Source organism: Triticum aestivum, chromosome 7D (assembly GCF_018294505.1).
Source record: "Triticum aestivum cultivar Chinese Spring chromosome 7D, IWGSC CS RefSeq v2.1, whole genome shotgun sequence".
NCBI classification, from domain to species: domain Eukaryota; kingdom Viridiplantae; phylum Streptophyta; class Magnoliopsida; order Poales; family Poaceae; genus Triticum; species Triticum aestivum.
The window spans coordinates 198,305,477-198,315,138 of record NC_057814.1 but is presented as its reverse complement, the minus strand read 5'-3'; the positions used below and the strand labels follow the sequence as shown (position 1 = coordinate 198,315,138).

The 9,662-nt window shown below is 51.2% G+C and overlaps 1 long non-coding RNA gene across 1 annotated transcript; it reads right to left on the bottom strand.

Moving 5' to 3' along the window:
* Positions 1-7,870: 7,870 nt before the first annotated feature.
* Positions 7,871-9,409, bottom strand: LOC123170304 (uncharacterized). Its single transcript, XR_006485138.1, has 4 exons — positions 9,020-9,409; positions 8,702-8,911; positions 8,339-8,587; positions 7,871-8,163 (listed from the first exon to the last, which is right to left on the bottom strand). It is a non-coding gene; the product is annotated as an uncharacterized lncRNA (long non-coding RNA).
* Positions 9,410-9,662: the final 253 nt, after the last annotated feature.

The window sequence follows — 9,662 nt, the reverse complement described above, 5'->3', positions numbered from 1 at the left end:
CTCGGCTGCTCATGCGCCCACGCCATGCATGTCGGCGCCTTCCGGATGTGTCTCCACGGCTGTGGGCACCGCAGCGTATGCTGACACGCCAGCGGAGCCAGGATCTTTGGCTTCCACTAAGGTGGGTTCCAAGGCCCACGGTACAACGCCACCGTCAGGCAGGGCTTTGCTTCGTATGCCACTATCTCCATGCCGGCTATCCTTCAATGTGGAGATGGAGGAGCATGATATGTTGATCCGTGCAGACAAGGAATCCTTGGACGCTCGTCCACCCTTGGAATCGTGTCCATCTACAGCTGATGTTGACATGGTTCTCTCCGGCTCCCATGATCAGCCTCAGGGCCTCAAGACGCTGTTGTTGCCGCAGCGACCAGAGGACTCATTGGAAGCCTGCTATAGTCCGGTGTGCACGCCTTTTGCAGTCCCCTTGAGCCCAAGCAAGTTGCTCCCTCCTCTGGCGCCTAAGGAGATAATTGAGCAAGAGTACGGACCCAAGACTGCCGAAGACACGCTCCTGGAGGGTATTGGTGCCACGCCTAAGCCCTCTATTCTGGGACCAAGGCCGTCGGCATCGGCTCCAATGCGCCGCAAGAAGGTTATTCCACCGGGTTTCACACCTCGTCGAAACGCGAGGCTATGCAAAAACAACGACGGCATCAACAAGGGGCCCTACCACCAGGCCCAGACGGTTCTTCTCCGTCGCATGGGTGTGATTCAAGCCGAGGAGCAGTTGACCAAGGAGGCGTTGGACGAGTACCTGAAGCTGTTTGACAAGCCCCTAGCACCCCACCACATCAAGGCCATTGCCGCTCTTTTTGACCCAGATGGTGCGAACTTCGACGAGCCTGCGCACGATGGCTTCTCGGCCTTCTCTCTACCAGATGCAGTAGAGCCCTGTGGTGCTTAGGGGGGCTGTTTCATTTTCTTTGGGTTTCTGTAGTTGTGTCATGACAATGTCTGTTGGTGTGTTGGCATGGAATGTTAGGGGGCTCAATAACCCTGCTAGGCGTAACTCGGTCCGCTTATTCCTACAAACTTGCAATGTTTCACTCGTTTGTCTACAAGAATCTAAGTTGGCCCTGGTGGATGCTGCGGTTGTTGGGCAAACTCTTGGCCCATCTTTTGATGGCTTTGATTTTCTTCCAGCGGAGGGTACCAGAGGAGGGATCCTACTTGCATGGAAATCTGATAGTCTGCTGGTTTCTACGGAACACAAGGGGAAATTCTCTATAACGATTAAGGTTTCTTCTTTGACGGATGGTAAAGAGTGGTTGGTTACATCTGTCTATGGACCTCAAGTATATGCTGATAAAATCAGATTCCTCGAGGAAATTGTAGAGGTTGGGAGTAATATTCAGTTGTCGTGGATCTTGAATGGGGACTTCAACTTGGTTTGCAATGAAGATGAGCGCAGTACGCATAGGTTCAACAGGAGATTGGCAAATAGATTCAGACACTCTATTAACTCTTTGGGTCTTCATGACATGCCGTTGGTGGGTAGGAGGTTTACTTGGTGCAATGAGCAAGAGCACACCGTGATGGCTAGGTTGGATCGTCTTCTATTCAACAATGCCTAGGAGGATTTATTTCCTATCAGTGATCTGCTGCCGCTCAGTTCTAGCATCTCGGACCACTGTCCTCTTCTCCTAACTTGTTCCCCGGTCAGGCCAAAGGCTCGCCGCTTTCGTTTTGAAAACTTCTGGGTTAAGTTGCCAGGGTTTATGGATACTGTGAAAGCAGCTTGGGAGGAGGAAGTGGATGCCACTGATCCCATGTTGATCTTCAGTGTCAAACTGCAATGTACGGCCAAATCTCTCCGTAGCTGGGGGCAAAGGAAGCAAAGTTTCATGAACCTTCAATTCCAAATTGCCAATGAGCTGATTCTACGTCTTGATGGCGCTCAGGAATTTAGGTCTCTGTCACGCGAAGAACGATGCCTCAAAGCTTTTCTAAAAGGAAAATGTCTCGCTCTTGCCTCTCTGGAAAGGATCCGTCTATGCCAGCGGGCTAGGGTGAGGGATTTGAAGGAGGGGGATGCGAACTCCAAATACTTTCATATGAAGGCCAATGGCCGGAGGTGTAAGCATCAGATACCATTTTTCAGAGATGGGCAGCGAACAGTTTCAGACATGGATGAGAAGCTCGATCTGGTGCGGGACTTCTACCGTGGTCTGATGGGCACACCTGCACCCCAACGGTCCTCCTTGAAGCTGGAGCAACTCGATTTCAATTGCCTTCCCCCTGATTTGGCACGTGGTCTTGAAGTGATGTTCACGGAAACAGAGGTCAAACAAGTGATAATGGATATGCCCTCGGATCGTGCGCCCGGGCCGGATGGCTTCTCAGGCCTTTTTTACAAGGTGTGCTGGGATATTATTGCCAAGGATTTCATGGCTGTCATGCTTGAGCTCTACAGGGGCAATTTTGCCTCTTTTGGTAGGCTCAATTCCTCGATAATTACTTTGTTGCCCAAGAAGGACTGTTCGGTGCAAGTGGCTGATTTCAGGCCGATTAACTTAATCCATGGAGATGCAAAAATCTTTGCTAAAGTTCTAGCCGTACGCCTTGCCCCTTTACTGCCAGCCCTTATTTCGCAAGTTCAGAGTGCTTTCATCAGCCACAGAAGTATTCATGAGAACTTCAAATTCGTCCGCAATGCTGCCAGAATTCTGCATCGGAAGAAATCGCCTGCAGTTCTTATGAAGATTGATATTTCCAAAGCCTTTGATACCTTGTCCTGGGAGTTCATCATTCAGATATTGATAAGGAGAGGCTTTGGTCGGCGTTGGTGCTCTTGGGTCTGTGGTCTTTTGCGCAGTGCGTCGTCTTCTGTGTTGGTCAACGGTGAGACTTGTGAGCCATTCTCACTTGGCCAAGGTGTGAGACAGGGGGACCCGCTGTCCCCGGCGCTCTTCATTCTTGCCATGGACACTTTGCAAGCAATGCTGCAGTGGGCAGACCATAACAACATGTTATCGGACTTAGGTCTCACCCCCAACATTCCGAGGGCTTCCTTCTTTGCAGATGATGCAGTTCTATTTTTCAAACCTTACTCGACAGATATGGGGGTGATCTCAGCCATCCTGAAGCTGTTTGGAGAAGTGTCTGGGCTTCACATCAATCTGCAAAAGAGCACTGTCACGTGTATCAGGGGTGACGACTCCATTTCTGCTAGTGTGTCTCGACACTTTGCCTGTCGGTTGAGGCCGTTTCCACTTCAGTATCTTGGGCTGCCACTATCAATATACAGATTGAGGCGTCAGGACATTTTGCCACTCATCGACAAGTTCTCCAACAAGATGAAGGGATGGAAACCCAAGCTAATGGCCCCTGCCGGTCGCTTGACACTCACCCAATCGGTACTCATGGCTCTACCAATCCACTTCATGTCAGTTCTGCCGTTGCCGGCATGGGCGCTGAAAATTATTAACAGGAGGTGTCGCGGATTTTTATGGAAGGGTGATAGTGATATCAATGGCGGCCATTGTCTCCTACCATGGTCGAGGGTGTGCATGCCCAAGGAGTGTGGGGGTTTGGGCGTTTTGAACCTCAAGTGCTTTGGCTATGCCCTCCGCTGCTGTTGGCCTTGTTTAAGGTGGGAGGATGAGGAGAGGCCATGGAATCTACTGCCGGAGGATCTGGAAAAGGAGGTCTCTTACATCTTTAAGGCGGCCACTTCTATCCACTTGGGGGACGGCAAGAGGGCTAAATTCTGGACGGACAAGTGGCTGCCAGGAGGGAACTGCATACAGGATGTGGCTCCTGCCTTATTCTCTTTTGTGAAAGACTCGGAAAAATCTGTCAAGGACGCTCTGTGCAACAGCAATTGGATTAGGGATATCTCTGGAGGCATTTCGGTACAGGCTATGGCTCAATATCTTAAAATTTGGGACATTGCGCGAAGTACTTCATTGTCGGTGGAAGCTACAGATAGACTGGATTGGAAGTGGACTGGAGATCACAAATTCTCTGTTAGTAGTGCGTATGGTTTGTTCTTTGCAGCGAATGTGCGCTCTGCATGCCATGGGCCGATTTGGAAATCCAAAGCACCACCAAGACGCAAATTTTTTATGTGGCTTGTCGTCCACCGTAGGTGTTTAACAACGGATAATCTGGAACGCATGGGTTGGCCTTCTAATGGATCTTGCCCGCTATGCCTCTCGGCACACGAAGATTGCACACATCTGTTTGTGCACTGCTGTTTCTCTCAGCAGGTTTGGATAAAATTCAGGGATTGGACGAGGGCAGCCTTTCAAACTCCAGATGGTAGCTTTGGTACTACGGAGGACTGGTGGCTGAATACGAGGAAGGAAGTCCCTAAGATGGAACGACGTAATTTGGACACTATCGCAATCCTGCTACACTGGAGGATTTGGAAAGAACGGAATGCTCGGATCTTTGAGCGTGGCTAGCAACGTGGAGAGGGTGCTGGAACTAATCAGAGAAGATATTGCAACTTGGAGGGCTGCCGGCTGCGTTGGCGATCTCTGCTGACTTGTTTTTCTTCCTCTTTGGTGTTCTCTGCTTGCCTCTTGTGGCTGGGCTTTGTCTCTGTTTATTCAGTGTGTATTCAGAGTTAAACCCTGATGGCTGACAGTTCTAGATCGCCTAGACTGTTTAGCCTTGCTGTATTCTCCCTTTTCTATCTAATAAAAGATCGGCCTGTGGCCCTTCGAGAAACTACAGGGTAGCGCCGCTGCCGTCTGAGAGGGAAGAAAACAAGCATGCAACAATGGAGACGGTGGTTTTGTGCTGCGAACAAGATGCAAATTTTCTGCTCTTCCATTCTCCTTTTATTCATTGTAATTCTCGCATTTACATCACAAATTATTCAACTGTCTCCATGAATAGATTTGCCTTACAAGATACACATGCAAGCCAGTGATAATGCTATGGTCCACTGACATGCACAACCGTGGGTGCTGAAAAGAAAACAAGATAACGAGTGCACTGCTTTTGCCACAGATGTATAAAGGTGTCATGTGCTACGCAGCATTGCCAAGACAAGGACAGCCACATACGAACAAGACGCAGAATAACCAAGGTCAACTTCAGCCGGCCAACTCTTAACATATGCGGACGTGGATTTTTTTTTCTTTTTGTCCCTTTGGGTCGAATGGATGTGTGCGCTTTTCGTCTGAGTCTGCCGGTGCATGCAACGGGGATAGAAGCATTTCCCGTTTGGAATTAAAAAAAAGTTCAACACATGCACACAAATTAAACATAAAACAGTCGGTCAACCGCCGGCCAAAATTCACTTAGACATAATTAAATATAAACTAAAAAAACATGCGCATCCTAGCCGCTCAGCACGCTGCCCTAGGCCTCGCCATCGTCCTTAGAGCCCGTGAGGTCGACGAAGTTCGAGGGCGGCGCAGCCCACAGGAAGGCGATGCGGTGGGGGCCGACGTGCCAGCGATGGGGGAGGTTGACATTGGGCCACGACAGTGGCACACGGTACTGCCAATGGTACTGCGCATGGTGCACCGGCATGTAGAGCCGGTCCCGTGGCCGGCGAGCCCTCCCCGCTCACGGCACCAATGTTAAGTTGTCCAGCAGCGACGATTGCGCGCGGAATGAGTCTGCGCTGGCGTTGAACTTGCATTTGCCCTTGTTGTCGAAGAACCCCATGGCGGACGCGCGTGCTAGTTAGGGTTTTTTGTCGCCGGCGAGGGAGCGAGGGTGGCCAGATGTGGACGGGAGTGGACGGGAGTGGGAGGACAAGTTGATGAGGCCGGGCCCCCTGCACAATTGCATTTAGAAAAGACATGGACTTCGAGGCTTCCATACGTTGCCATGCGACCCAAGGTAGGTGTACGCATTGACTACGACCGTGTAGGGTAGTTGTGCTTCTGCGGCCGACACGTGGATATTCAGACGGACCGGCTCGGCGAGGGTGGTGACCATGTCGAAAGCATCAGTACCTAGACACACACAAAGAAGAGAGAGAGGGAGGGGGTGCGGTGTTATATGAAATCTACCCCCACCCCCCGGCGTTTTTCCTGCTCTCTCTCTCTAGTCCTTTAACATCTGATTTAGTGTGCATGCATCTCTAAAAAAACTTATATGGGGCGTGAACGGCCACCTTATAGTGAATGTGCTCGTGCACAAAAAAAGGGTGCCCTCGGGTGGATATGCACGGTTTCGACAATGTAAAACGAAGGTTCTTATGTAACAACCAACTTATAGAGAAGGCTCTCGTGCACAAAAAAAGGGCGCCCTCGGGTGGGTATGCATGGTTCCGGCAATGAAGTACGGAGGTTCTTGTGTAAGCGTTGCGATGGTGATTTATCTAGTTATCTATAGTTCCATCCTCTCTAGTCCTTTAACATTCAATTTAACGTACGCACTATAAAACCTTACACAGGGGTCAAATGGTGTCGGTGGGTGCAACACCCGCCAATGTCCAATGCAAAGAAAGGTGTGGTGGATATATGTAATCTAACAATGCGATGACACATTGTGAATGGTTTATGAAATCGACTTGAAAAATGACATGGTATTACTCTTCATGGCGGGCGCGGCCGCTCACTGGCACCGCTGGGATTGGCACGCGGTCTGCGGAGAGATGCCAGTTGTTTGGCAAATGGACATCTCCCCACGGGAGCGGCGTGGACGTCTCCCAGTACCGGCGGCAGACATCGACGTGGACGTACTTCCTGTTGCGCTCACCGGCCACCGGTGGCGCGATCTGAAAGGCGGGCAGAGCATTGTCGGAACCATGCATACCCACATGAGGGACCCTTTTTTGATGCATGGGAGCCTTCTATATAAGTTGGCTGTTGCACAAGAACCTCCATTTTACATTGTCGGAACCGTGCATATCCACTCGAGGGCACCCATTTTTTGCGCACGAGAGCCTTCTCTATAAGTTGGTCGTTGCACAAGAACCTAAGTTTTACATTAAGATCAGCCGTCGCTGCGCCCGCCTGCCACCGGATCTCCTCCAGGACGCAAGGTACGCCATTGACTCGCCGCTGTGGGACGCGTGGTTCCGCGACGAGCACGACCTGCGGCGGTGGTCCTTCTTTGCTGGTCGTCCTCGTAGCCCGCGGGCTCGTGCAGACAGCCCGCCCCAAGCGCGTGGTCGTAGGCGTGTGCGCGGCATCTCGCCGTCGCCATCTCCGTCCCCTCCACCGCCGCCACCCATGACCGACGAGGAGGACGCCAGGCTTATGCGGCGTGTCGTGGAGGACTCCATGAACACGCACGACGAGCGGCAATGGGACGGCCTGGAAACCGCCATGGCCCTCTCGGCGGCCGGCGACGTGGCCATCCCGGAGTTGGACGTCGCCATCAAGGAGGAGGTGCAGGAGGTGGCCCATCGGCGCGTGGAACCCTCGCCTCGTGGGCCAGCGGTGGAGCTGGTCCTGCACCACGGCGGAAATGGCCGACTCGGTGGGAGTCTGCACATGGTCAGCCACACCACGCGGTCGCTGGAGCAGGAGCCACGGGAGGAGGTGGTGCAGGCGCCGTTGGCACCTCCGGTCTGGCAGGGGCCGCCAACCCACCTTTGGCAGCCACCTCCGTACGTCGACCTCACTAACGACGACGAGTAGAAGGGCGGCTTCTGGAGACGACGGTGGCCTCACTAGCGACGACGGCGGCCATTTTTATCATGTTTTGTATGTCTTTTTTGAAGTTTTAGTTTAATTATGAACTATGGTGAACTTGGGTACTGCAGCCTCTGGCCTTTTAATGTTTATATTTATGAGTTCGTACTATTTGCAAGTCTATTTGGCGTTTTTTTTTTTTGCACAAATACAAGTCCAAAACACACGGACGTTTTGAGGTGAGCCGTGCCCGTTGGGCGAACCGATGGGTGCATGACCGACAAATGGACGGCCGTGCCCGTTTTCCTACCCCAAACGGACAAAGCGGACATTCGTTTTGGGTTGCGTTTTGGAGTTGGCCTAAACAACAAGCTCAAGAAAAAGAAACTCAATAGAACTCCCATCCTGGGCTTTCTGCCAGCAGAAGGAATTGAGTAAAACAGGTCATGGTTGAATTTGGCTTGCATCAGTCAAAGCCTGCTTTATTTTTCAGTCTTGTCTTCCGCTTCACACTACTTTTCTTCTGATATTGAATCTTCCTCGTCAGATTCAGCTCTTAATTCATTACTTTTGTACTATGTGGCATCCTCGAATCCTTTCCGGGGTAGTACTGCTAATCATCCATGTCAGACAAAAGTAACAAACCAGTTAGAAAAAAAGTGCTGCTAATACAAGTGCAAAGCATTAACAACGTTGAACACAAAGTCCTGCTCATACACATACACCACACAATTTAACAAGTGCCCATTGATTTAGAGAAATAGATGGGGGCCGAGGAGGTTTACCTGTGCACCACTGCAGCAAAGGGTCAGCTGTCTCCAAGTTCATTCTGTTCTGCTGCAACAACAAATCCTGGACAACGATGCATGTCCTTTCGGCTGTGCAGATCAGTAAACAGTGGTAGATGCATGTCCTTAAGGCACCGAAGCTGCGTTCTAAAGTGTTGTTGCTCACCCGAGCGAGGCACGCTATTGTTTTTATGAAATGAAAAATGGTAGGGGGTCTCCCCCTGGATCTAGTTCAAAAGGAATCGCCTGGAAGAAAAACCATCACAAAGTTCAGATAAAAGGACCTCGCAAAAAAATCAGATAAAAGGAGCAAGGAAGAAATCCAACTGCAAACGAAGATAGCGAAGGGAAAGAACAAACCTGGAATGATCCACAACATGGGTGGACGCACAACAACAACAGAAGGAAAAGGATCTCCTTCAGAAACATGCAGCAACAAGCCAACAACTCTGCTTACAAGACAAAAAGGGAAGAACATCGCAACTGATACATAAGAAGAGGAAGTAAAGAAGGCAATCACAACTGCAGTCGTCCACCACCGAAGGATCATAGTCCAGCCGCATCTCCGACCTGCATAAAGGAGTCAACACTTAGATTCCGCAGCATCAATGGCGATGACAGCACTCAGATTCGGCCAAGGAAAGAGAAGTGGCGGTGCTCATATCCCGCTGAACTCACCGGAGAGGATGGTGATGTGGTGAACAGCGTCCGCGTCCACGCGGGATGGAGGTGGGGAGGAACAGGAGATGATGTTCGATGGCGATGTGGAGGCGGAGGCCAAGCAGTGTGGGTGGCGCCAGCCACGCTGTAGCTCATCGGCCGGGGCTTCCAACGCCGTCCAGGTCGTGATGGCGGATCAAGGACGAATGCCAACACATGTTGTCGCGGGCTGTCGACCTCGAGGTCGAGGCGCTCGCGTACTTCAGTTCCCTCTCCACATCCAGCCGATTGGAGCAGCTTCTCCAAGTGAGGCCTCGACGGGAACAAAGACCACACAGAGAGAAGAGGGGCGTCGTCTCCATCAGGAGAGGAGAGAGTAGTGGTGGGGATTCGTGACTGCTATGATGCTGTTTGCCCACACAGGAGGAGTATATGCGGCCAACAAGGATTGACGGGAAAAAAGTGAGGCATTTCTCGTGGGCTAGGAACTGTGCGCGGTGTGGAACCTCTCATGGGCTGGAACCATATGCGAATGGGCTGAGGACTGGCTCGGCTTTTTCCTATATATAGGTAAAATGTGTGGGGCACCTAGGTGCCTGGGCACCTAAGTCCGAATATAGCAAGTCATATTTATAGTGCATGGCTTTCCAAATTTTGTTTG